General features: G+C 44.7%; 1 long non-coding RNA gene across 11 annotated transcripts in view; it reads left to right on the forward strand.

The window, feature by feature from the left end:
* The first annotated feature begins 544 nt into the window (after positions 1–544).
* Positions 545–27,658, forward strand: part of LOC141579039 (uncharacterized) — a 112,255-nt gene continuing 85,141 nt past the window's right edge. For 2 of the 11 annotated variants that reach the window (XR_012509958.1, XR_012509983.1), the window contains exons 1-2: positions 26,624–26,784; positions 27,064–27,288. This is a non-coding gene — a long non-coding RNA (uncharacterized LOC141579039). Of the gene's footprint in view, positions 1,186–7,284; positions 7,465–26,619; positions 26,785–27,063; positions 27,289–27,658 lie in introns of those variants that run through there. The other 9 variants (XR_012509959.1, XR_012509965.1, XR_012509986.1 and 6 more) reach the window with 9 other exon arrangements.

Consider the following 27,658-nt stretch of genomic DNA (forward strand, 5'->3'; position numbering starts at 1 on the left):
TTGATGGTTCCCCTAGGGTGGGGTGTGGTTTACTCAGGAAGGATGGGGACTATGCACCAAAACTCAGGCAGTATGCTCCTTTTGGGATCTGACCTTGTACCTCCCGCTCCCCGCCAGTACAACACCTGGGACAGTGGAGGTAAAGCAGAGATCTTGCCTGCCTGTGTCCCAGTGTGTAAAAGGGGAATAGGTACACTTTACAAGGTAGTTCTGAGCAACAACACCTGCGGGTGCTTGGTTCCCAGAGCAAAAGGAATCACAGCTCCACTTTGGGGCAACGGGTGTGATCCCCGTAGGGGTCCTGCAGAGTCCTTGGGTGGAGGGCTGGACCAGGGAGGTAAAATATGAGCTGCGGGCCTTAAAGGGTTAGAGAAGTGTGCAGAGGCAGAACTGCTGCCTCCTTCAGGATGCCCCCATCGTTAAAACTATTTCTCTCCATCTCTGCTACTCTCCTCCAACCTCCAGATCCCTGCCTTCTCTCTGCTCCTCCTGTCCATGTCTCTCCCCCCACTTTTCCCCTTCTCCCCTCCCCCTCCCATCTTCTCCGTCCCTCGCTTCCCCACCTTCTCTCGCAGAACCCAGAGAGGATCGCTGGCCCTCCTGCGCATGCGCAGTCGGTGCCAGCTGGAACGAGGGTTGGAAGCTCCAGCTCAGAGCATGGGATCGGCCCCAAATTCTGCTCAGCTCTTTCGCCTGGTAGGACTTTTGCTCCTGCCCCGGCGCCACGGCCACAGCTGTCCAGGGCCAGGTGTGCACCTGCCGCCTCTCGCCCCAGCCGGGCTCCCCTGAGTCCGCGGCTGGAGTCCCTTTCCCCTCTCCCGCCCGCGAGTCCTCTCCTCCCGGGCTGCCTCTCCTCGGCCGCCGGCCCGTCCCTGCCCCTGGGAGGGCTGTGTCCCGGGCGGGCGGGGTCTGCGGACACGGATGGGGGCGGGCGGCTGGGGCTGGGGCTGGCCTCCGAGCGGGGCTACTGCCCGCGTCCCCCCCCCCGGCTTTCCCTGCCCCGCGACCCCGGGGCTGCCCTCGTCTCCCTTCCCCTCTCCCTGGGGGCCAGCTCAGTGTTGTGGGCGCTCCTCCCCGGGCTGAGAGCCTCCGGCTGTGAACCCCAGCTTCTGCTGGTGGAGTCGGGAAAAGGGAGTGTCAGTCCTGAGGGAGTTTCCGTCTCCTCCCTCAGTGTTTCTGCCCCAGGTAAGTACCTTGAACACTTTCAAGTGTTATGATGGCGGTGCTTGATGATGTCACTGTTTTTATAGTGAGAGGGATTACAGTGTTGAAAGCAAGGCTTGGTTCAGTTAAAAATGAGCTGAAGGCATGAGGCTGTGACATCCTCCATCTTTCCCTCTCCCAGGGTGAAACGTGTGACCGTCGATCTTAAAAAGATAGTTACAGTCCCTAAATAGCCCAGCCCAGCTAGGGTGTGTTAACAGGAACAGCACCACCAGAGGCGTTGGAGACTCAGGGACATTGCAGTCCTAAAGAGCTCCTGGCAAAATTTGGTTTGTTTTGGTTTTTTGGTTCTTCTTAAATTGTGGGGCAGACTAGTTGTATAGAGGGAAAAATAATTGTCAAGAAATATTTATTCATTTAACGTCTTTATTGTGATATTGTTCACACACCATGAAGTCCACCCACTTAAATGCTACAATTCAGCAGCTTTAACATATTCACAGTGGTGCAACCATTAATATTCCAGAACGTTTTCATCACTTCAGAAAGACCAGTGGAAATGATTGACCTATCCACCCCTTCCCAGTGCTGGTTCTAAAGAAGATTCTTGGTTGTTCCTGACCATAAATTATCTTGTTACCCATAAAAACTCTGGTAGGAAATCTAAACAGTATTGTATTGAATCAGTCTATCAAAGCAAGAAGAATTAATGTCTTTATGGCATAAATTTCTTCTACCCATGAATATATCTCGGACCCTATATTTTCATATTTCCAGAGCCTGGCCCATGGGAAGTCCTCATTAATTGTTGGGTTTGTGAATGATGAGATTCTATACATCGTTAGTTGCAAACTGAAGCCTTTCACAGAAGAGAAAATAAACTCAATGAAGCCAAGTGACTCTCTGATGGTCAGAAAGAGTGACAGCCAGTTCTGGAGTGATCCAGTGGACTTGCTGTTTGTAACCAGAATTCTCCAGCACCTACAGCTAAGGGGATCAGAGTATTCTTTTATTTTTTCTAAATGGCGTTGCTTTTATTTTTACTTATTTTTTAAAATTATTTTTTATTGAAGTGTAGTCAATTTAGAATGTTAGTTTCAGATGTACAGCAGAGATTCAGTTATAAACATATGCATATGTACCTATATATCTTTTAGTTTGTTTTTAGTACAACTCATTACAAGAAATTGAATATAGTTCCCTGTGCTATATAGTAGGTCCTTGTCATTTATTTTATATTTATTAACGTGTATCTGTTAATCCCACTTTTCCTGCCTGCTAACCACAGTTTGCTTTCTATTTCCATGAGTCTATTTCTAGCAGCACCGTTTTTGCTAGTAATATATGCTGGTTGGCTGCTTTCAGTTTCAGTAATTCCACCTTATCTGTGGGCATTTTCCTTCTGGTGGGCCTGTGTGTGGTTTGCTCACGTGATATAAGAGTTGTGTATTTGGGAGAACCCCAGGCCTCGTGTAGTGCTTGGTACAGAGTGCCCACTGAGCTGATGCTTGAACTGGGAAAAAAAACAAAGTAAATGTTGGAATTTCCACTATGGTTGAGACTTCCAGGTTTCTATAACCTGTTTATCCCACATTAATGTTGGCTGCACACATACTGGGTAATTTGGTGGAACTTCATGGTATGATGGTGTAGAGACGGGGCCTTGTATGCTTCTTCTCTTTCCGTTTTCTAAGACTCATTCTCCTGGGCCTTCCAGATCCTCCCCCAGAAGTGCCCAAGGCTGGCTTGGTGCTGCGCTGAGGCAATATTTGTTAATAAGGCCTTTTCCTCATCTCTTCTGAGCCTCCTTTTCCTTCTCTGCACAATGAAGACTTAGACTAGAAAAGTGCTTTTCAGTTTCTTTTAAGCCATGTTTCCTTTGAGAAACAGAAAATACAAATCTCTCCTCCCATTCAACATATAGATTTTGACACATCCAAAATGTGACATAGCTCTTTGTGGAAAATTGAAGTGATTGTGATTCCAGGTGGCACACAAAAGAGTCTTCAGAGATTTATTGCAGGGAGAGGGCAGGAAAGGGGCAGTATATCCCACTTTCTAGTGTGAGCACTGGAACAGGGGCTTGGGTTTAAATACGGTGTCCGACGTGGCCTCTCTCTATCTTTTTTTTTTTTTTTGCCTCTCTCTAATCTTGCACAATGTGATAAACCTCTCTCCCTCAGTTTCTTAATGCGTCAAGTTGGGGTGATAATAATTTAAGTGTTTTGTGAAACATTATACACATAAGAAATTTGTTTCTCAGTAGAAACAAATCCTGCGAGGGAATAAGGGATTTCTTTAAAAAAAAAAAAAAATCTTGTCCACAGCACTCTGTCTTGTGTCTATTCTGAAGTTCCTTGAGGGTGAGTGTTGGGTCTAAACTCCATCGTGGGACAGGTGGCCCATGGGTCTGTGTGCCGCAGATTGCCCCCTCCTCCCCAGTCCTCTTCCTCTCAGTCCAGGATGAAGTTCCCTAGTAGATTTACACAGAGATCTTGTGGAAATGGCTTTTCATTTTATTGTTTCACGAAGAAGGGCTGCCATCATGATCTCTGTAATCAGCTTTTGGTGGCCTGAAGGCTATGCAATTACGTTTTTCTATTTAATATAAAGAAAAAAATTACAAGTACAAAACTAGTCCTACGGTGGTGGCAGGGGGTCTTGAAAGTGGGGACCATTAGCTTTGTTAGTTTCAGGTGCAGGGGCCTCTGGCCATGAGGACACATCATCGTGCTCCGAAGTTGGAGGGACCAGTGGGCTCAGTGGGAATGTTTACTGAGTGTATCTCATGGGCTGGGCATTGACCTATTTGTACTGTGTGTTCCTTATTTGAGACAGTGAGCACGTTTAACCTCAATAGCCTCTTTAATAAATTAGACTTTTTAATTTTGAGATAATGTAGATTCCCATGTAGTTGTAAGAGATAATATGGAGAGGGCCTACGGACTTTTTGCCCAAATTTCTTTAAAGGTTCCATCTTGCAAAGTTGGGATACAATTCAGTAATGACTCTCTAACCCTTTGAGGTTTGTGTTATTGCCCTCATTTCTATTCATGATTAAACTGGGGTTAAGAGGAGAACACAGGCCTGCCCAGGTCACCCATGGTTAGTGTAGAGTCGGGTGAAACGTGGGCTTGGAATTTCCAGGCAGTACCAACATGATGCTCTGTGGCAGGGAGCAGCATTCACTTTGCTTGTTTATTCATTCATTCAACAAGCATTTATTGAGTAAACTCTGTGGGTCAGATGTTATCATAGGTTTATCTGATTCTTCAGCACTATGGAGAATCCGGTAATGTTTCCTTCTTTTTTAATCTGAGAAAATTAGCTCTGAGAGGTTATAAACCCCCCAAAGGAAATATAGCTGATAAATGAGGGATAGTAAATTTGTACATTTCCTTCTTTTTATGCAGGTGGTAACCTAGGCATTTTACATTTGTAAAGTTCCATAATCCAGATATATTCTTGTAAGGCAAGGATTTTTTTTTAATTGAAGTATACTCATGTTTACAACGTTGTGTCAATTGCAAGGTGTTTATTTTTTCTTGAATTTGGAATTCAAAAAATATTTTTTGAGGGGTGTAAATAGGTTAATTTATTTGTTTCATTTTTTTTAAAATGAGGTACTGAGGATTCAACCCAGGACCTCATACATGCTAAGCATGTGTTCTACCACTGAACTGTACTCTCCTCCCCAAAGCAAGTTTTCTTATCAAGTATTCTGCAGCTTAGGAGTTCAAATAAATTGGAGTTGAAATCCAGGTCTTTTGATCCTACTGTGTTTCTTTGCATTATATCCTGCTGAGGGGTGTGGAAGCAGTTCCTTTATTCATTCCTTTATTCAGCAGTTTTGAGCATTGACTTTGCATCAGGGCCTGGCTAGGTGCTTGGAAACAGAAAACAAGAAATGACCCTTTTCTGCAGAGGGCGGAAGCCTAGACCAAAAGCTGCGTAATGTGCTCCGAGCTGCGGTAGCCATGTGCAGACGCTGAGGACAAACTGTACCCACGGCTTTGCTTGGGCTTCCCCTGCCTTCTGACTGGTACACACCAGGTCACCGCAACCCAGTGAGGCCCACAGCCCGCAGCACAGTATGTACCTCGGTCTCCTCTTCCCTCTCGTCAGGGCCTGCAACATGAACATCCCTGACTACGTGCAGTGTGCTTAGGACCACCAGACTCTCCCCGTGGTGGTCCAACCCGTGGGGATCATCTCAGAGGAGAATTTCTTTTGCATCTATAAGCGAATCTCCTTGGTGAGGCAGATCATCCCTTGCGGCTCGCAGTGGGCACTCTGTATCCACTAGAGTCACCACTATGCGCCCGAGAATGGGTGGAGCGACTTCCAGACCCACCGCAAGGTCGTGGGCCTTGTCATCATTACCGACTGCCTCTTGGCCAAGACCTTAGAGAAGCTCCACGTGCAGAGGAGCTGTATGGCACCACGCTCTATGACTCTCGGCTCTTTGTCTTTGTGCTGCATGGGGAGGTGCCCAAGCAGCCACGCACCGACGTGGCCTTCAATTTACGAGGACTGCAGGGTGGTGGAGAAGAGGATCGAGGACTTCACTGAGTCTCTCTTCATCATGCTCAAGTCCAAGTGGCTGGACTGTGCATCCGACAAGACTGGGGATAAGATCCTCCTTCTCTACATCCTGTTTGAGAAGGAGGACTTTGTGGGATTGGACACAGAGAGCAGGAAAGTCTACCTGGATGCCCGGCCACCCTGGCTATATGAAGGGTTGCTTCCCTACATCCAGAAAGGGATCAGCAAGGAGGAGGGCTGTCTTGTAGCCAAGGCGTGAGGGAGGTGAATCCCGCCGGTTTTCAGACGTTTAAAAGTGAATCCGCATTTGTTTCAGAGAGATTCTTTTAGGGTTATTATGGACACTTACTCCCGCTTTTCAGCCAATTCCCCTGGTGTGACCCCTGGAGTTGCTGTCCAATAGAGTAGCCAAAGCCACTGATGCTAGGAGAGCTGGGGAGGAGGCTGCTCTGAGCTGAGATGTGCTGTAGGTCAAATGCACATCAGACGCTGAGACTTGTCTAGTAAAAAGAATGTAAACTATGTTGTTTCTTTCTTTATTGATTACATGTCAAAATGATAGTATTTTACATACTGTAGAATAAGTAAGATATGTTCTTAAAATCAGTTTCTAGGGTTTTTTTTGGGGGGGTTACATTTTTAAATGTGGCAACTGGGAAACTTTCTTTACATGGCTGTCATTTCATTCCTGTTGGACAGCATGTCCTGGGACAGTCTCATTCCTTTGCTTATAGATGTCATGCTGAATCCTGAGACGCAGAATGAGGTGCTGGTTGAGCTGGGAGTGGAGCCAGTATCTCCTGCCTCCCAGGTCCAGCACCTGCACGGCTCAGGCCCTCTCTCCCTGCCTGACAACCACCATGCCAATTTAAGACAACAGAAACACTGCCAGGGGCTTCCAAATGAGCTCCTTACGCAGGGAAAGGCGTGTCACGGAGCATGGGGCACAGCAGGGAAAGATTCGTCCTCACTTTGTCCCTGTGATTAGGTCAACGGACCCACTTTGCCTTGGAAGTGCAGACGAGCTCTTCTGGGCTGCCTACCCCCCCACATTCTGCTCTGTTTCCCTGTGTATCTATCGAGATGTCCCTTGGGCAGAAGAAGGTGAGATGCCTTTGCCGAGAGGTGGTCCCCCTTTGCTGGGGAGAGTGTGGGAATCTGTGCCCCCCCGACCTACGGCCTCGGGCCTTGAGTCTGGAGAGGGCTCATGGCGGTCCCACAGGTGACGGTCGGAGGGCCTGGCACGTGCTGCCGGGCCTGATGTGGAGGAGGTTTTCTGCGATTCTCTGTGAGTCTAAAATCAGATTCTACTTTCTGGTTGTTGGTAAGTTAGAGGAGAAGATGCCAGAGAATTGATAAAAAGAAAGTCCAGACCAGTCCTGTGAGTGACAGGCACAGGGGACCCGAGTCCCACCTGCTTGTGGTGCCTGGCGGGCTCTGGATGAATTTTCACTTCCTCCCCGGACATACCTCTATATCTTAAGGAAGGGGCGAGGCATGTCGTGGCCATGACCAGGACTTGTCCTCACAGGGCCCCGTGATCTACACTGCTTTCTCCCCTTCTGCTTCTTGTAGATGAGCTGGCAGATGTATTGGCCTGGGCAAAGCTGAGGACACAGATGCCAGCACCGTGCCACTCCCAGGCTGGCTCCATTCCCGTCACCTGTCACCACCTGCTGAGTCCCCAGGCGTCAGTCAATGTCGGTACATCGGTGCAACGTAAGCAGGGACCAACATCTCCCCCTGGACAAAATGGTGGGTGAGCAGTGGAAGCCTGGAGCCCTGCCCCAGCCCCCGAACCAGTGCCTCTTCTTTTGTCACAGGAGGCACTGGTGACATGTTTGCTCAGCAACTGCTTGGCTCTGAGTCTGCAGACCCACCAGAGAATGCCAGCTTGTTTTTGCCTTTTGAAGTCTGTCCTTGGTATTTGGCGGAGTAGCTGGTTGTGTGCTTAGCCCATAGTGGTTGACACTGTCACCATTGTTTACCCAGAACCTTGTGTACAAGGCATGGCTCCCGGCATCAAAATACAGCAGTGCATTAAACCTCCCTCCTGGTGGGTCTGTCTGTTTTGGTACCGTAAGGGCTCAGCCATCATCTGAACGTCAGTGAGATAACGCGGCCTGTGAGCTCGGGTCAAGTAAGTTCTCCTCCAGTCACTTTTACTCCATTGTTGCTTTTACTATTACACAGTCATTACTTTTTTAAACAATGCTTTGGTGCAGGAACAGAGCCTAATTCTCTCCTGTTACTCTTGGTGGGAGTGAGTAAAATTGTCCAGCTTGAAATGCGACCACATTTTGTAGCTCAAAAGTTGTTTACACGCATCTAGGTGAAGTTTAGGTTTGGGGCGCTGACCACGTTGGGGTCCCCCGGCAGCGCCGCTCGCTTCAGGCCCCTGCCTTCCCTGGAACAATAGGTGAGGGTGGGTCTCACCGTCCCCTCGTCCCTGTCCTCACCAAACTCACCTAAACTCTTGTAATTGCTCTCAGTTATTTTTGTTCTCATGTGTTTCTAATTTTCGCTGTTCCTCTTTTCCTTTTTCTATTTCCCTTTCTATCTTGTACCGCCCTGTGAGCATGTTGTTGCGTCTGAAAAGTGGACTGTGCACACCCTGCATTGGAAATAGCGAGATTGTCCTCCGTGCTGTCCCCATAGCTTTAAAAAGCAAAAACTTAATAGTTGCCTTGATCCATATATTATCCTAGTCATTTTTTTATTTTCTAGATTTTTGGAATTTTTGCTTTGTTAGCACATCACCCACTGGTGTTTGATACCTGTTAAAATCCTTGCTTTGAGGAACCAGTTTGGTCCTCCTTATGTTTGGTGACAAATGCGCCCTTATTAAATTTGTTTGATTGTTTTGAAGAAGTGAGATGTGAATTGATTTAGGCGGCTGCTGAGGGATTTTTTTCAAGGAGTATTTAAACTTGGAATGTCAAAATCTGCAGCATCTTCCTTGATTCTGGCTTTTAGACAAACGTGCTTGGCACGCGGCTCAGGGCTGTCGCTGTGTGACGTGCGTGACGGAGCTTCCTGGCCGGCGGTCACTGGTGAGAAAGTGGCAGTCTCGGGGGTGAGCAGCTGCAGGGGATGCTGTTGGAAGAAGCAGTCACCGGTTTTTTGTTTTTTGTTTTTTCATTCACCTTCCCGGTGCCATTTACTTAACTTTGCCTTCATAGAGAGGCAGGAGCGGGTCTAAACTCCATGCCACTCTTATTTTCCCTTTACGAGGCTGGTTTTTCTGAGTATCAGAACAACATGGCCTTCTCCTAAGTAGCTGGCTCACTTGGATCTGGTGGATACAGGGACCGCTAAAGGGGACTGTAGCTTCCTCTCTGCTCCAGCCAGTGGGCATTCAGAGCCGGGTCTGTGGTTTGCTCCAGCAGCCATGCAGTCCTCCCTGCACCAGCCTTTACTATTAACCCATGATGGCAGTAAATAGCTGACTCCGTGTCTGTTGCAGCTGACGTCCACCACTGACGGCCGTGTCGTTAGTTTGCGGTAGTGAGTCTCCAACACCCTATTCAGATGTGAAGTGACCTTGCAATCTCACCCACACCCTGGTTCATCTCACCCGGGGGAAGGGTTTGGCCACCACCGTCATGCTGGCCATGAGACTTTGTTTCTCCTTTCATGCCCTGGTCCAATTGTGGACACTTCATCCTTCACTGACTTGGTCTCGCTTGAGACAGGCCAGACGTTCTGAAAGAGCCCATCACATTCTGGGGGGGAACAGATCACAAGAATCGCAAGTAGGAGTCTAGGCTCTCTGGGTTGGCAAATGCAGGCTGGGATCTGTGAAGGCTGGGCTGTGCCCTGAACACAGGCCTTTCCCGTGGCTCCCGAGAGCCCAGGGGTCGGAGTGAGAACAGCCTTGCCTGGGTTCCCCCATCCTCATCTGCTCACTGGCAGGTGTGTCTGCTAACTAGGAACTCCCCCAAACTTCGGGACCTTCAAAGTTCAGACCACAAGAGAACCTTGAGTCCCTTCTCCTGGGCCTCCTTTGTGAGAATCCAGTGCCTTCTGAGGTGACCAGAGGCAGGAGATTCCTCCCCCTCCAGGGAGCTCTCTTCGGAGGACTGTGATGCACTGCACCTTGCTGTCAGCTTGTGGGGTTCCATCCGTGGTCCTTGCAGAACCAGACTTGAGACTGGTTAAGCAATAGAAATGACAAGACTGATTCCAGGGCAGGGCCGGGGGGAGGAACAGGGGAAATTGAATGTGACCTCAAACACCTAGGTGGGTTCTGGGTCTGTTACTAAAATCTGGAGCCTGGGAGGTACCTGCCAGGAATCGAACTCTAGAGTAAATGGTGGACATGAGGTATTTTTAAGATTCCATTTGTCATCCAAGTTAGGACTTCAAAGAGGCACTCGGTTCTATGGCCACGGGGCTCAATTGAAGGAGCCGGACTAGAGATACACGTTGGGAGTCGTCATTCTTAGCTGGTGTTCACAGCCGTGCAGGTGGATGAGCTCATCTCGAGAGGTGCAGACTGAGGCTGAGGCGGGTCAGGGCTGTGCCTGTGTTGGAGGAAAGCCCAGACCATGCAGCTTTGGCGTGTCACTCAGTGGCGTTTGGGATTTTCAGAGCAATGGCATTTATCCTTAAGGGTCTTGGGGGTGGGCAGGGCCACCCAGGAAGAAATCTGAACGGAGGGTTGTGGCCACGCGTGCGCGTCTGGGGATGATGCAGAGGCTGCATGTTCCAGGAGGGGAACCTCCTCGGAAGATGGAGTCGGAGTGAGGAGTGTTGAGAAGGTAGTCACACTCACCTGTGAGGGAGGGACAGAGGCCTAGGGATTCTCCACCTAGAGCGGACTCTCTTTCCCACGAACAAAAGGCCAGCAGTCAGAAGATTTGAGGTGAGAAGGAGCCAAAGTGGAGAATGGTGGTTGGACAGTTCTGGAATAGTCTCCCTGCAAAATAGAGTTTAAAAAACCCAGACTCTTAAGAACATTGATAGTGACGTTGGAGGAGATAGTTCTTTTTCTGGCCTCCTAAGGGTAAGACATGTATCCGGGGATACACAGAAGAATCGGGCATTCTGGTCCGGGGCTTGACCCTTACCAGTGGGAACAGGGCAAGTTTAAAGGGGGAGAAGGGCAGCAGAGGGAAACTAGCCAGGTCTCGTGTCAGGTAGCAGTCGGCCTCACTACTTGCGTGTTGCATTCACATCCGTGCCTCCCAGGTGGGCGGTGGCAGCCCACTTTTGCAGATTGGGAAGCCTTCTCAGAGGGGTTAAGGTATTGGTCCATTTCGCAGCTAGTAAATGCTGTAGCAGGATTCAAGCAGGGCCTTGTCAGACTTCAAGGGCATGTTCTCTCTACTAATTCCGGTACCTCCCTGTTGTACCTGGATTGGTGAATTGGGTCAGTATTGGAGCCTTTCACAAAAAGTACGATTTAAGTGCCTCAGGACTCTTTCCCAAAGCTCAGTGTTCTTTAATGGTTCAGAAGCACCGCAGTGCTTTTCGCCCCACAGAGGTAAGGTCTTACTCTTTTGACGATGACGTGGTTGCAAATGACGTACAGGTGCAAAACCAGACTTAGCAGCTTCTGAAGGGAAACTCTCCAGTTCTTCCTTGATAGGCTTTCTTCCACGGGATGTAACCTGCTGCAGCGTAGGTCTGAGCTTTCTGTATGGAGTGAGGGTTTGATATCCAAAGTTAGCAAATAAGGGTCAGATGGAGAAAATCGACGTTAACAATTTATTTTGGGGTTTCATTAGACAAGATGCACTATCGCTTAATGGCCCATATAACGTATGTAATTGAGTAAAGAACATTGCATTCCTTACTTTCTAATGAGAGCTGTCTTGCATCATAAGGTTGTCTGCTTTGGAACTTCAGCTCAGCCAGTAGGGCACCTGTCAGTGTGTTGGTGTGATTGCATTTACACAGTGCATGTAATCTGGGCTTCCTCTGCCCCAAACACTCCAGTGCAGAATCATAGGCTGTAGCCATCACTTAGTTATACAAATACTTCTACAACTATATGATACAAAAAAAAAAAAAAAACAAAGAGAGAGAGAGAGAGAGATTGCCTTTATCAAATTTCCTTTGATTTTAACTGCAAACTGTTGTTGAGCAGCTCTGGTTTCCTTTGGATATGAATATGTACATTTCTTTGCATGTAACTTGGATTTTAGACTAGAACACCAACCTCTTGCTTTCCATGAGCTACAAAAATCATAGCCAAATGACATACGTATTAAACATTTTATTCTTTTCTTCTGAGACAGAATCCTTGAATCTGGGACTTGGGCTGTGATTTTGCTTTTTGCTCTTCCCACCCCTCTTATCGTCTCACTCCTTTTTCCCACGTGGCCTCCAAGAGGTCATGGTCTCAGAGGAGCAGGTGGACAAACACCAGTTGGTCGCCAAGCAGTCCTGCTGTAGAGGGAGCCCAGCCAAGAGCTAAAGGACATCATCAGAGAGGGCTTCCTTGAAGAAATGTGCTCTACATTCAGTTATGAGGACAGAGTAAGAGTCAGCCAGGAGAAGGAATCAAGAGGGTGACTCAGGTTGCAGGAGCAGCCCGGGTAGAGGCCTGGAGGCTTGTGGGGTGGGGACTCGGGGAGAGTGCACTGTGTGGTCCAGGGTGGAGGGTGCCCCTGCTTGGGAGGACACTGGAGTGGGCCTAGGGATGGAGGGCTTAGGAGGAGCTTGGTTTTTTACTAGAACTGACACAGAAGAGGCAGTGAAGGGTGTCAGCAGAAAGTGACCCTCAGGAGAGGTACTCCTGGTTTTGCTTCTGATGTTCTACAGAAAGAAGTGGTCGGGGTGGGCGAGAGCAGCTCTGCCCGTCCCTTTGAGACCCACCCCTTCATTCATTTATTCATAACACATGCAATTCTGAGTGTCCAGGGGAGAGAGGGTGGACTCACAGTAGTAAGCAAAATGTATTGCTTCTTGAGAGTTTAGCATTGTCAGAAGTTGTCTTAGCATAGAATGTTCTAGGAACACAGCAGGGGCACCTAACGCAAAGTGTAGAGGTTCGAGGGAAGGAAGTCTCCCTTGACAAACAGTCAAAATGGGCTTGGAGGCAAGTGGGAAGTAGCAGCAGGTCAGGGGGCGCCTGAGGTCACTGGGGACCTGGGTACTGAGGTGAGGCTGGGCGAGCAGCGTCGGGGGTGGGGCTAGAACTCTACCAGGGAGCCTCTGAAGGGTTTGAAGTGGGGGTGATGTAATCAAATTTGTGCTTTGGGAAGGCTGTCCTGGCTCCGTGTGTGTGTGTGTGTGTGTGTGTGTGTGTGTGTGTGTGTGTGTTTGTGTGTGTGTGTGTGAAGCAGGGAAGAGGGGGAGAGTGCCACCAACTGGGAGGGTCATTAGAAGACCATTGACAGGCTGGGGGGCCACCAGTGGGAGAGGGGCGTCGGGGCTGCTTGGGGACGGCAGGGGCAGTGTGAATGCCGGATATCCTCATGGGGAGAGCTTATTAACGGGGACCCCCTAGCGGCACCTTGTGGCTGGAAGGAAACGGACGCAACCAGGTGGACTTTTCTCTTCTTCCCTGCATTGTGTGATGATCTTAGCTCAGCCAACATTTGGAAGAGAAGAGCTAAGTTTCAGGGTAGCACAGGACATTGTTGAGCTCGTTCGAGTGAGATCTGATAGGATTTAGTCTTGTGTTGAGATCTGCATGTTCACTTAGCTAGAAACGTCCCGTCTTTTGGATTTCTATAGGGGTATTTATTCTTGATAAAGATTGCTTTCTTGGTGAGAGGAAATTTAATACAGCTGCTGTGTTTCTCAAAAAAAATCTTATCTTTTAAGAAATTTAATATTCAAAAGAATAGCAAAATTTAAAAATGATAAAGTAAGGCTTTGGTGTAGTTTCTTTGGTTTCTGAGTTAATGTAGAGTTAGAGCCTTTGCATTACTTAAATAGCACATTCTTGTCAGTATTTAAAGAGCTGTTAGTGAGCGCCCCAGGACCCACTTCTCAAAGCATCATTAAATCTTGCTCTGAAATAGTGAAGTCATAAAGGTCTTGTTGGCAGAAGCCAAATAGTTGGTTTATAATTTGCAGCATAGCACCCTTTATAAAATAATAATAGGTTCAAAATTAAGAAAGTGGAAAATAATTGATTTTTTTAAAGCTGAAACATAATCTTTCTTGTGTTAATGTTGCAACTGGAAATTTCGAAAAGAAAAATCCTACTGTAATATCATCTACGTGGAATACATATATGTCTATCACGTTTGCAATGTAACTGCGCAGTGGTTTTTGAAGTCAGGACCATTCCAGCTGAGTTACTGGCAGTGATGGTTGCTGGTTTTGAATGGAAGACCCTAAATTTGCCTTCTTAGCTTTATTCTTTTCTTTTCTGTTCTCTCTCTCTCTCTTTTTTTTTTTTTTTTTTTTTGTAGTGAGAGGGCTCAGTAGTGCTTTGCCAGCATGATTTTGGGGCAATTTGGGGGCAGATATCGTGCACAAGCAGTGAGATATTTCCATGCATTTTACTTTCCGGACATCACCATGGAACATGTGGGGGTTTGTGCCTGCAGGCCGGGATGCTGCAGGACTCCCTGGTCCATCACCTTTATGTCTTGGAGCTGCTCCAGTCAGTGAATGACTTTCTGTGGCTTGGAGGTAAGGTGATCTGATGCAGATGATTAGATGTGTAACTAAGTACTGTTACTTGAAATAGAAAACCTATCAAAAATGGCTCTAAAATACAGGATGAGGGAGGAGAATTGGCTGAGCTGCTTGCATGGGGAATATTCTCAGGTTACTCCCTCATTGTGTCTCCTGTCACTCCCCCCCCCAGCCCTGCACGGCAGTCATCGTGAAGCAAGCATGCACTTTCTCAGAAACGCGCTGAATTTCTTTGTGCCTCTGTTTGTTGGCTTTTTTTTTTTTTGAAAGCACATCTTGCCCTTTGCTTAAATGCCATCCCTGCCTAGTCACCTCTTACACTCATTCGTCTGGAGCTCGTCCATACATAGCTGCTGAATGGATGAACAGAATGTAGTATCTCCATGTTGTGGAACATTATTCAGACGTAAAAGTGAATAAAAAAGAAAAAATAAATATAGGGGAATATGAAAAAGGCCACCTGCTCTGCGAAGTCCACACTGACTGCTCAACCCGCACTTTTCCCTTTGAAACCCAATCACTTATGCTCCTCTCTACTCTTTTTGATAGTACTTACCACCTTCTAATAAACTTTAACACTTTCAAAAAAAAAAAAAAGAGAGATGCTGATACCACTTCAACCTGGACGAGCCTTGATAACAGCACGTTAAGTGAAAGGAACCAGACACAAACGGCCACATATTGTTGAATTCAGTGATCTGAAATGCCCAGAATAGGCACATGCAGAGGCAGAGGGCAGGTGATGGTTGCAAGGGGTTGGGTGGAGGGGGGTTGGGGAGTGATTGCTAGTGGCAGGGGTGTTCTTCTAGGATGATGAAGTGTTCTGGAAATAGATGGTGGTGAGGGCTGCACAACCGTGAGTGTGCAGAAGACTGCTGAGCGCTGTCTCTGGGAGTGCCTGTGGTTGGGGGCGGCTTTATTTTGTTCTCATCCGTGAAGAGTCATCTTGTGCTGAGGCCATTCTACTCCTATGAGTGGTGAGGGTCAGAGACTTTGCAGAGTCATGTGTTATTTTCCCACATGCTGAGTGTAGGCAAAAAAGGTTTAAGCCTGAGAAAGTGCTCCATCTGCAGAAACGTCTTTTAGTTTTGCATGGTGTAAAATTCTTGAGAGCTTTTTAATCGTTGAGGACAGCCTGTGGGTGGGAAACAGCCCGTGAATCCTGGGTGAGTCCCGGAAGAGCTGCGCTTCCCTCCCTGACACGTGTGGGGATTTCACCCCCGTTCAGGCAGTGAAGGGCCCAGACCCGAGAGCGGAGTTGACAGTCGTGAATATTTACATGTATCCTCTGCTTCATCTTGGATATTAATTTCAAGCTGAGTCAGTATGTGGCGGCAGCCTCATCCTACGTCAGGAATCTATAGTATCTGCTCTTTGAGGTGAAGACCTGACAGACTTGATTATTTAACAGTCTCCCTTGAATTGATATGTCAGATTCCTTTGTCAATAATAGAACAGCAGAATTATAGACGTCCTTTATTGCCGATGTGACCTGGAGCAGGTTTAGTCTCTGTGCCTCAGTGGCCTTATCTTCGGTTGGGGAAGATGATAACAGTGCTTCCCTCAGAGGGTCTGGTGAGGGGGGAGTGAGAAGCACAAAGGGAGGACTTACACGTGATGCTCATGAATGACCGAATTTAGTGCTCTCAGCCTGGTGAGGCCTCAGGGGCAGAGATGGCAGATCAGACCATTCGTAGCCGGAGCTCGATCCGTGTTGGCAGCTGTTATGATCAGGATCACCCCTGTGGGTTATCAGGCAGTTTTAAGACTTGGTAATATGAATTCATGAATAATGTTAAAAGATTAGACAACTCAGATCCGGTTTACATAGTTCTCAAGATTTCCTGTGAGAAATGGATATTTTTTTCCCCATCTTAAATCTGAGTTGATTCTCTAAAAAAATTCTGCATTCCTCCACCTTTTTGAGTTAATTCTCCATTTCTTAAAAAAAAAGTTTTTAAATGGAGTTACTGGTGTCTGAACTGAGGGCCGCATGCATGCTGAGCACATACTCTCTCAAGTGAGGTATAATCTCCCCCCTGATTTTTTTAAACTTTACTTTCTTTGTATGCAGAGGTTAGTGACCTATAATTCTTTTTCTGGAGACTTGTCCATGAACCTGTAAATCTATAATTAGTGGACAAAATTTGATTTATTAAAAAAATCAATGGAACATTCTGCAATCCATTCAAAAGGAAATGCTCATTGACATAAAATGTTTCTCCTTTATGGTGATTTCTAATTTTTGGTCTGCCTTAACTTATTAAAAGTAATCCTCATCATCATAATGACCAAACTTGCTCTGAGTGGACACTTACCTAAGGCTAAAATGCTTTCCTCATGTTTTAATTCATAGCAGGTGTTTAAGGGTAGGTATCAGTGTCTCCTTTTCTGCAGCTGAGGGGTTGAGAGACGGGGCAGCTTGTCCCAAATCTCACGCAGCTGGCGTTGGCAGGCTCAGGGCTGGAACCCAGGCTGCACAGGATGCATTCTCAATGGCTCCTCTTATCAGCCCCAAGTTGAGTGGTTTCCCGAACTCCTGTGAGTCCATAAATGACCGATTTTAGCGATCTCAGCTTCATGAAGCCTTCAAAGGAGAGACACCAGTGAGAATGTTAGACAGAGTGGCATAAATTAAAATTGTACATTTTCACAAATGTTGCTTTCTCAGGCAATGAGTTAAAAACTTTATATTTTTTTTATTTTAGTGCTCTGTAAACACTAAAATCAAAACATTAAAAATGATTATACTGCAAAATTGGAGTGGACTTTGAAAGTCCAACCATTTCTAATGATGTTGCTTGTTTTTCTCTAGTGGTGCTTATTGACAGAAAAATTTACAAAGACTGAATTGTTTCTATGTAGTCTTAGTATGGAGGAAAGTTTTGTCAGTGAATATTGTAAGTAAAATCTTTAATCTTTTCTTTCCTGATGATGAATATGTAAGTTGTTTTCATGGCTTAAGTACATTTCCTCATTTGTGAAATTTGAGTGATGCCCTTTACCTTGTTTGACTGTGAGATGTGGACGCCTTGTATATGAAGCACCCAAGAGCTGCTTAGTAAAAATATGCTGTCACAAGGACAGATAGTTTAGAAGGATCAACTCTGAATACTAAAGAGGGTGGCTTGTTTCTGATGCATATTCAATATGCATATTTATGAATATATGAATATGGCTTAAAGTAACAAGGATTCAGGGTTTTGTGTGTGTGTGTGCAGTATGAAGTTTTAATGAAATCTTTATCATTCTAGTGAGACAGGGAGTAGTTAAATCACCTTAAGCAGACGGCCTTGAATATTATTTACACAGAATGTGTGTTGTTACAACTCAGAATTCATGTTGCCGTGTAACCATCCACTCAGACATTTAAATTCGTAGGAATCTGACCAGAATCATTAAGTTTAGAAAAATCTACATTGATCATTTTCAGGGAATAAGCTTCTCTCTTTTGTGATTAAAGAAAATTTTGATTTATTTTTCTGCACTCTTAATAGGTTTTAAAATATCAAAACATTGATTTGACATGTCACTTTTATTAATAGAATAAATCTCATGCTGTTTTAATGTGCAAATAAATGTTTTTGAATTTCAATACACTTGTATGCTTTCCTGGCTCTTTGAGAAGTATTTTGCAAGATACCTAGATTAATTACTGTTGGAAAAATACAGACGTGACTTTTATGAATATAGGCCTAGTACAGATCTGTTGGTTTTTGCTACAGTGCAAGACATGAGGCCTAGGAGAGATTTGCTGCTGATTGCCAGGAGGACAGATCCCAGATCTCAGTCTCCCCTCCTGTAAAATGAAGTGGCTGGACTGGATTCTTTCCTCTACTAAGAAGTTTCCATGAGCCTGTGTCTTTTGTTTATATTCAGGAGTATTAGCAATGTCAGATTAAATACTGAATACACCTCCCTTCCCCAAAGCAAAGTGCAGTATGTGCTACATAAGATATAATTATCTGATTCTTCTTTCTGATCCAACAGGCAATTTTTGTGTTGCATCTTTCCCAGCAACCTGGAAGGTGTATTTAGCCATAGGTGGTGCTGTTGCACCTTCTAACAGTCTTAATATTCCTTTTGCAAAAGAAGGTTTAACAAATGTTATTTTGTTTTGATTCCGTTGCTTAGTGCTTCAGAATAGCACAATGTCCATTATGTCTGTCTACCTGGAAAAATTATTCTGCTTATGTCTTAGACTTATTCTGTCATCTCGCTGTGAACATTTCAGACTTGCTGTGCAAACAATGGCAAAATCGGTCTTTTCTTCCAGTGTTAGCAACCAGTGAGCCGGAATTTTATAAAGCAGCTAAGAGCGGCCTCTGGAGCACCTTAAAGCTGGAAAGTGTACTGAGTTCCCTGAGTATTGACCAAGCAGCTGTGTATCATTTGTTGGGAGGTGATTTTGTACATATAAGAAGGGGTGTAGTTTTTTGTCTTGGGTTTGCGTGCACGTGCTGCCACTGAGCCACGTGAGCCTGAGTTAGTTTGCTCTGAGTTTTTCCCTCGTCTGTGAGATGGGGACGCTCGTATCTGCTTTGCAGAATTGTGAGAATTAGAAATTATGTAAAGTGTTTAGCACAGTGGGAATGTCAAAGGGCTCATAAAGTTTAGCTCCTGTTTTGTATGAAGCCATCATTTTACAGTCTTTGGCAGTTACTAAGAAACAGGAAAATAAGAAAAGCTGGTTTTATGCTGAAAGATATTTGAGGAGGTTCCATAGTTCCTATACCCATAATTTAGCATCAGCAGGGTCAGGAGAGTTACACAGTCGCCCTGAACCAATGTTAAGCCACAGAATTTTTTGTTACTTCATATATATTGGGGCTTAATGGGACCCAATACATATACACATGTTTTCTCCAGCAGCCAACTGAGAGATGACACAGAAGAACAGGCAGGCGATAAATGGCTCCTGTATTACTGATGAAGCCACGTTCTCCATGAACTTCAGGGCTGTGGGAAAATGCGTGTCATGATACTGTGCCCCAGAACTAGAGACTCATGCAGTCCCAGTTAGCTCTGGGCCACAGTGAGCCTTCCCTTAAGAGGATCTGCCCCATCATGCACAGGGCTGCCTGCCATGGAGCTGAGCATCCCGGGTGCTTCCCAATGGTGGCCAACACTGGAGGGAAAGGAAAGGTTTCATATGCCCTGCTTGTAGATCCGGACTCACACCTCAATCTGTTAGTGTGAGGAGGGCTAGCCGTTGTCCAGGGGTCAGGGGTGTGAAGGGAAAAACACTCTTCATGGACCAGATTGTGGAGGAGGCATCCCTTCCCTCAGTTTAAACAGGTGGTGGAATGCAACAGAAGGGTGCTCCCCAAGAGTTTATAAGAGGGGAAATAAGGATTTCCTTTGGGACTCAGACTAGCCATGAAACACAGAAGATGATTAGAAGGGAGATTTGTAAATCACTTTCTTATTAAATTCACATTTGTTGAGCACCAAAAATGTGCTACATTCTTTTCTGAGCGTTTTACAGAAATGAATCCTTCAATCTTCACAACAAGTGAGTAAGGAAGGTTTGATAGTTATCCCAGGTTTACAATCTGGAAATTGAGGCACGGGGAGAGTAAGTAAGTTGGCCAAAGTCACAGAGCTAGTAAGTGACAGAGCTGGTATTTAAACCCTGGCTGTCTGGTTTCCAGGCTCCCAGGGATGGGCTTTGGGTGTTTAGAGGTATCTGCATCCCTGGATCTCTGTACCTCTGTGCATCACTTAGCCCAGAAAGGAAAGGGAAAGGAGAGTTACACAGGTGCTCATAGTCGTGTCTCAGCCACAGTCCACGGACAGTGCACTGTGATTGGCGTTAAATGTCTTCTGGGCAGCAGATCTTTTCGTATAACAGAAATTTAGTCCATTCAGTTAATCCAGAAACCCTTCCTGCTCTGCTTCTGTCCACTCTTGTCATGTGACTGCCTGCCTGTGATTGGGCTGTTGAGGAGAATCTGTACTCATGGTTGAACTCTGATATTTCAGTCTGGTTTGTAGTTTCACATCTCCTGTTAAATTAATAAATTAAATTTCTGGTTTTCTTGCATCAGTCTCTCATGAGTTTGGTTAATGTGAAACCAGTCCATGGGAGCCCAGGGGTGCTGACGGTATAATTTCTGAGCACGTTGTGGCACTTCTACCTGTGCGGACCTGCGTGGAAGATTTCTGCACAGCAATGACCCAGGCACTCATCTATAAACGCTGGGCGTGCTTGCTGTTAGATAGTACATTATTCCCAAAACAGGGACCTGGCTGATCTGGTGGTCTGCTTTGTAATGAAGATATCTAAAGAATTTATCTTGTTCCCCTCTCCCCATGTCTCCCCTAAATGTAAACTAAGCCTTTTTACTCATTGCGGATTCTACAATCTCTGCCTCATCCCATCTTTCACGAAGTTCCTCCTTACTAACACACAACTGTTAAAGACTATTTCCTTTGATTATACACAATAAATATGGGAGCATTTGAGAGGTTCTTGGAGTTGGCTCCCTAATCCCTCTCGCTTTCTTTCCTTTTTCCAGTCTTGAGTAATTCATTCCATGTTGGTAAGACTTCTGCCAGCCAGAACCCACAGTTCCAGGTGAGAAGGATGCAGACTTTATCTCTCCTACCCGAGGGGGAGAGAGAAGAGAATTGAGGTCTGCTCCCCCGTGGTCCCTTTCTGCCCCAGGGCCACTCATGTTCACCTGCAGACTTCTGGCCTCTGCTCACAAGGCCTCTGTCCCAGGACTGACTGCAGCATTTTCTTCCCTTGTCTATATTTCCTGTGCCTTTCAGAAGTTGGTCTCTTCTCTGCAATTCAACCCTGGCAGATGTGATGGTGGTCAGCGAGCTGGTGGGCAGTCATTTGGTGACTCCCAGGAGCCATGATGATTCTCCTGAGTCTCTCATTCGGGGTTACAAAACTGTCGAGCACCGGAGGAAGCCCATTCACGTGAGCTCAACACAACATCACATCACTTTCATTTTGTTTTTGAATTTTCAGTGGAGAAAGTATTAGTAGGAAACTGTTCCAGATTTTCGGCCGCCTGCTTTCCTCACCATTATTTCCTTGTTGGCTCTGGCGCTTGTTTAAAGAACCAGGTTTCTTCTCTGGTCATTTGTATCAGCTGGGCTTGCCGAATCCTTTATCTGCATTTGAAGCAGAATGCTTCTTCGTGATGTCAAACTGATTTTCCTTGTCATGTCTTAATAATTTGTGTACACTCATCAATTGTTTCAAGTGAAATGCTCTTTTCCAATTTCGGTTAACTCACATTTGCTGAACTCCTGCTTTCATGCTGAGGGCAGTTTCTTCTTCCTGTAATAAAATTTAGCAATTTGCATTTACTATAGGAAGGTAACTGGCTGGAGGTGCTTTTTTTCTTACCAGTTTTAATAACAATTCACCCATTAAAATGTACGGCGGTTTTTACTCTATGCCCAGAATTGTTCATCCCAGTCAATCTTAGAAAATTTTCATCCCCCCAACAGGAAGCTCCTTACGCATTAGCAGACATCCCTATCTTCCCCATCCTCCCACAGCCTCAGAAAGCCACTTTTCTCTCTCTGTGGATTTGCCTGTGCTGGAAATTTCATGTAAATCGAGTTACTTCATGTAAGTGGAAGCATCTATTGTGACTGACTTCTTTCACACTGAGTAACGTTTTCAATATTTGTCCAAGTTGTGGCCTGGGTCAGTACTCTATGCCTTGCTATTGCTGAATAATATTCCACTGTATGGCTGGGCCCCTCTGTTTACCCATTCATCACGTGATAGACATTTGTGTTGTTTCTGCTTTTTGGCTGTGATGAGTAATGGCGCCGTGAATATTCCTGTAGGAGTTTTTATATGAACATTTGTTTTCAGTTCTCTTACGTGTGTGCTCAGGAAGCAAAATTGCCTGGTCATTCAGAAACCAAATGTTCAACTCTCTAAGGACCTGCCAGGCGTTTTTCCAAAGTGGCCAGGCTGTGTTACATCCTCACCAGCAACGGCTGCGACCTCTGCATCTTCTGTGTCCTCATTAGTGCTTGTTACTATTTTTTTGATTATAACCTATTGTAGTGAGTGTGAAGCGGTTTCTCCTAGTGGTTTTGACTTGATTTCCCTTACAGCTAATGATATTGAACATCGTTTCTTTGTGCTTGTTGGCCATTTGTATATTTTCCTTGAAAAATACTTTTCAGATACTCTATTCATTTTTTAATTGAGTTGCCTTTTTATTGTTGAGTTGTAGGAGGTCCTTTTTTTTTTTTTATAGATACAAATCCCTTATCAGATAAATTATTTGAAAAAATTTTCTCCTGTGTGTTGTTTTTTCACTTTCTGTATGGTGTCATTTGAAGCAAAGTTTTTAATTTTGATGAACTCCAATTTATCTCTGTTTTCTTTTTTCCTTGTGCTTTTGTGGTAATATTTAATATCTGAGGTATTTTATTTAACCTTTTATATATAAAATAACTTAATTATTAGGACCGTTCTAGGAGACGGGTGCTGTTTTTGTCCCCAGTCTATGGATAGGAGACTGAGATTCAGAAAATTTCACTGACTTATCAGTGTCAAAGCTACACAGTGCTGTTGGAATTCAGACCCTCATGTTTGTCCCAAGTATCTGTGATCCTCACCACCATGCTCCACTCCTTCCTGGAACCGTTAATGAAAAAGTCTTTACTTTTTTGATTTCTTGTTAGTTTTTTTTTTCTCATTGGGGCTTCATCTCCTCATTTCCTTAAAGAGATCAGTGTAGGTTTATTTTAGGTCTCTTGTAGGCAGAAGCATTGCTATCAGTTAACTTCTTTATTACTCACTCCCCAGTGATGGCTTTTGCTAATTGACCTAATCAAGTCATGCTTAAGTCTTTCCTTCTCATGACACTAACAACAGAGTCATGACTTACTGAATGCTCAAAGCAGAAAGTACTTGATTGATTTTATTTTGCTAACCAATCAAACCAATCAAAAAAATACCCGGTGTTGAAACATACGGTAAGCCCTCCAGAATAGGGTCACTGTCTTCCTTGTGTTTCATTTGTTTGGTCACAGTGTCTGGATAGTGCCTTGCTGTCCAGCAGTTTTGTTAGGATACGGTGCTTGTGAATCATTCTAAGGACAGAATTTTGACAACAGACTGTGTTGTTCATTTCACGGGGGAAAAGTTAATATAGAAATACTGCTCAGATCTATTTTAAAATTAAGTTTGGAAATTTGAGAAGAGTTCAAGAAACCATACAAAGATCTTTTTCACTAATTTTAGATCTATCTTAGACAAATTATGGTTACATAGCAGAGTAACTTATCAAGTAGATTTGACAAGAGGAGTGTATAATTGATTATTTGTTTTAGTTGAAATATTCTACCTGGGATAAAATATTCAGTGCCCATAAATGAACAAATATGTTTGTATTTCTATGCAACATGGGAGTAGACTTCATATGTTTCTATATAATATATATGACTGTGTGTTTTATTCTGTCTGTCAGTGTTTTTATAGTTTTTCAGCAATGTTGTAACTTTGGAATTCTTCTAAGAAAATCACCTCAGATTCTAGTGCAGTTTGTACTGTGTATGCTGTCTTATGCATGGGATTCCACTGTCCCCTTAGTGAGGAATTTCCTCTTCTCTTGTGTTAGTATCAGAGTTAAAGGAACTGTGATTTCTAGGCCTTTGCTTTCCATGTGTTTGCACTTGGGTGTCAATCACAATTTTCCCTTTCTTGAGTTTTCATTGTTCAATTAGAATTTTTGAAAATAATTTGTTGCATCGGTCTCCCTAGAAACTTGATGTGTTTGTGCTTTTCAGTTTTCAATTAATGAAAAATGTAAATACACTCTTGTTTTTAAGTAGTCCTTTTTCACTAGATATTTGTTTACCTCTTTATAGTTAAAATATTTTTTTCCCAATGAGTGAATCGGTGTGTATATTTTAAAAGAAACTTTACTTTTTATTCTTTTTATTGTAACAGTTATATTCATTGTAGAGAATTTAGAAAATAAGGATAAACACAGTAATAACTTCACAATGGCCTCTAATCTCACCTGGAGATACAGTTGTAAGGATTGAAATTGAGAATTACAAGTCCTCTTAAATTGTTCTTCTTTTTCAAGTACGATTTGGTTACTGAGACCCTTGAATTCCCATATGAATTGTAGCAGCAGCTAGTCAGTTTCTGCAGAGAAGCCCGCTGGGATTGTGATCGAGACCATGTTGAATATACAGATCGCTTTGAGGAGCACTGCCATTCCAAGAGCTCTGACTTCTGATCCAGGAATATGCGTGGTGTGTCTGTCCAGTTATTTAGGTCTTCTTTAATTTTTTTTTCAACAATGCTTTGAGTTTACAGAGTTTTATTTTACTTTTTGTTTTTTGCCTTTATACTGAGGACAAGTGTGCAAGGTACCAGAATCAGAAGTGTATTTGAGCCCCGCCACTTGCTGCCACAATGGTCACTGCGCACTTGCTTCACCCGCTCTACAATCTTGCACAGAATAGGACCTCAGTAACTCTCTCTCTCTCTTGAATGATTGTATGATTGTTGGATGATGCTTGAGAGTCCTTGTGATGATTTTATTTCCCCAGCCTTTCCCCACTTCTTTACTATGCCCTTTCTCTTCCTTTCCTCCAGCCTGGGTTTCAGTCTACCTGTGGCATTGATTTTTCTTGTCTGTAGACACTACCTTTCACTGGTTCACGATCATTTTACATGTGGGCTGTGGAAAATTGCTAGATGTCCAGAAAGAGTCAATCGATTGCATGCTAGTATTTTTAGAGTGTGTTGCTGTTTTATCGATTGAAATTAAATCAGGCTGACCCCCTGAGCCCTCCCGTGAGCTGTTTTCGCCTTCCTACAGGTGATACTGCTCTGGTTGCTGAATGTGCCCTTTCCCCAGAGTTGGTTTTGGAGTTAAGTCACCATCAGTGGAGCCCTCTCTTTAAAAGATGAAGAGAACATTTGCTCCTTCTCCCTGGTTGGGGACTTGGATGAGATGAGGTACCAGATAAAGAATGGAGCCCCACCTCATTCTAACACCCTCTCGTTCCATTCCTTTCTCCAGGGAAAAAGAGTACAATTCAACACTATAAACATTGATTGTGAGCTAATGAGATAGGACAACCGATCATTTATTAAATATCCTTTCATGCCAGAAACAAATGTATTATACACACAAAAAGCACACAAAGCACGGTAGTAACGTGATTACACACGTGGGTCCGAGTTCGAGTCCTGCTCTGGAGTGACCAGTCCTGAGAGATGGAGAAATGTTAGGTCAGATTAGCTTCTCCCGGACTTGTTTGCTGTCCTGCAAAGACGGGCTTGTTAGGGGTCCCTCCCCCTTAGAGGTGCTGTGGGGTGTAAATGGCGCGTGGGCAGCCCGAGCACAGCTGCTCATTCCTCGTAAGGGCAGGATAGCATAGCTTTTGTGATTACGGCTTTAAGACCGTCCCGTGTAGACTCTTAGTGCTCCGAAGGGATGCCTTGTGGTTTGGAGATGGGATTCTCACTTCTGTAAATACCCAAGGATTGTGTTATTGGGCCGTGCTGATTTGAATCTATTCTTTAGAAAGTACATATTGTAGATATATTTTTCAAGCATGCATGCTTTTTTCTTTTATTATTTATAGTTCTACCCTCTCTCTTGGTGTGACTTTTCATGGAATCCAGGAAACAGTCCTAAGCCACCTGCCTCTTCACACTTCTCCGTGGTGGTTTTCTTCCCTGACTAGAAGAGGGTTCTGCATAGGAAATTTTCTTTGTTCCCCTTTTCTTGGAGTCACTCTGTCTGTCTGCCCATTTCTCACCTGTCCATCTGTCCATTTATCTACCCACTGAATCTTCTGACATGTTCCAAAAAGCATTTCAGGCAGCTTACAGAAGAACAGATACCAAATAAACAGGTGAGAAAATGGGGCCAAGTTCAGACAGTGAGGCTAGGAGGCGAGCCTGTGTGAGGGTTGCAGGCATGAGAGACACGCGTCTGCCTTGTGACTTATAAGATCGACAGCAACAGTGTGCCTGAGGCTCCCAGCAGACACAGGGAAACAGGGTTTGTGGGAGATGCTCACTGGCTGCGAAATAAATAAGTGGCTTAGGAGATGCCCAGCCTTTCCAGCTACTAAGGCTTAGGAGAATATTTTGAGTTTCTTCCAAAATCAGAATATTGCATCTTTTCTTTTTTCAGAGATCTATGTATAGTTTGTTACATTCTATACCTGGAAATTTCTCCAAAACTGCTTCCCACATGATTCCCATGGCTCGGGAATGGGGTGGTTCTGCTCATTGACGGGGATTGGCCAGAAACAGAAAATGACAGCCTCAAAGGAACCTGGGATTTGTCAGTTATGTTTTGTCAGTACTGTAGAGTTCAAACTCTTTCACAGTATCTCTCCATCTGAGGCGGCAGCGTGCTCTCTTACCAGCATCAGGAGCTCAGGACCACAGGATGGTGCGGGCTGAATACACTGCCGTCAAGACAGCTGTGCTAGTCACTGCAGGTGTGGTTCTTTTACATACGGCATTTCATGTTCTTTACTAGAATGTTTCAACAGGGAGTTAATTAACTGAGTCAATTCACATTTAATAAATATGATGCTTTGTTGAAAAGACAGTTACAGGCAGAATATAAGCTGTGAAGACTTTAAAAACGGTTTCATTACTGAAATTTCTGTAGGGAAGATACACAGTTTATCTTATTTATTCCTCTCTTTTAAAGTAACAAAGAAACAAGACAGAAAAGGCAGAGGATGGTTTCTGTTCTTCCTCTCCACTTGCAGGTGCCCTCACCTCCAGTAGCATCCATCCAGACACCAGCACTGACACTGGCCGTGCTCAGAACTGCCTCAGACCTGAAGACACAACTGACAAATAGAAGGGGGCGACGCCCTGTTACAGCAGGTGCTCTCACTTTGTGGGTCCTTATGTAACTGCACCATGTTAATCAGGATCGCCCGTTCTACATTGTGTAGCGCTGCTGCGGTGTCTCCTAGTTACTTGTTTCTGTAAGTATTCATGTATTATTCCCCAATGCGTGGTACTACACGCCTAAAAATGATTTTTTCAGATGAAAAATAATTTGCATTTAATATAATAAGTCTGAAAAAAGGGGCAAAAGAGTCTATCCTGGTCCCGCTACTCAGAGATAATAATTAACAATTTAACATTTATTTTCTGTTCTTTTCGTCAGTGTGTATCAGCTCTGTCATAAAAACCAGTGAGCACTCTGTCCCTGTTTACTGTGCGGAAATCTCCATTTTCCATTCGGCTTATTACATGTTTTTCTACAATATTCTATCTCCCCTGGCATGATTTTTAATGACCAGTGTAGCATTCTGTCTTAAGGAATGCATCGTCCATTTTACTTCGGACTTA

Source organism: Camelus bactrianus, chromosome 1, assembly GCF_048773025.1.
Source record: "Camelus bactrianus isolate YW-2024 breed Bactrian camel chromosome 1, ASM4877302v1, whole genome shotgun sequence".
In the NCBI taxonomy this organism is placed as follows: Eukaryota; Metazoa; Chordata; class Mammalia; order Artiodactyla; family Camelidae; genus Camelus; species Camelus bactrianus.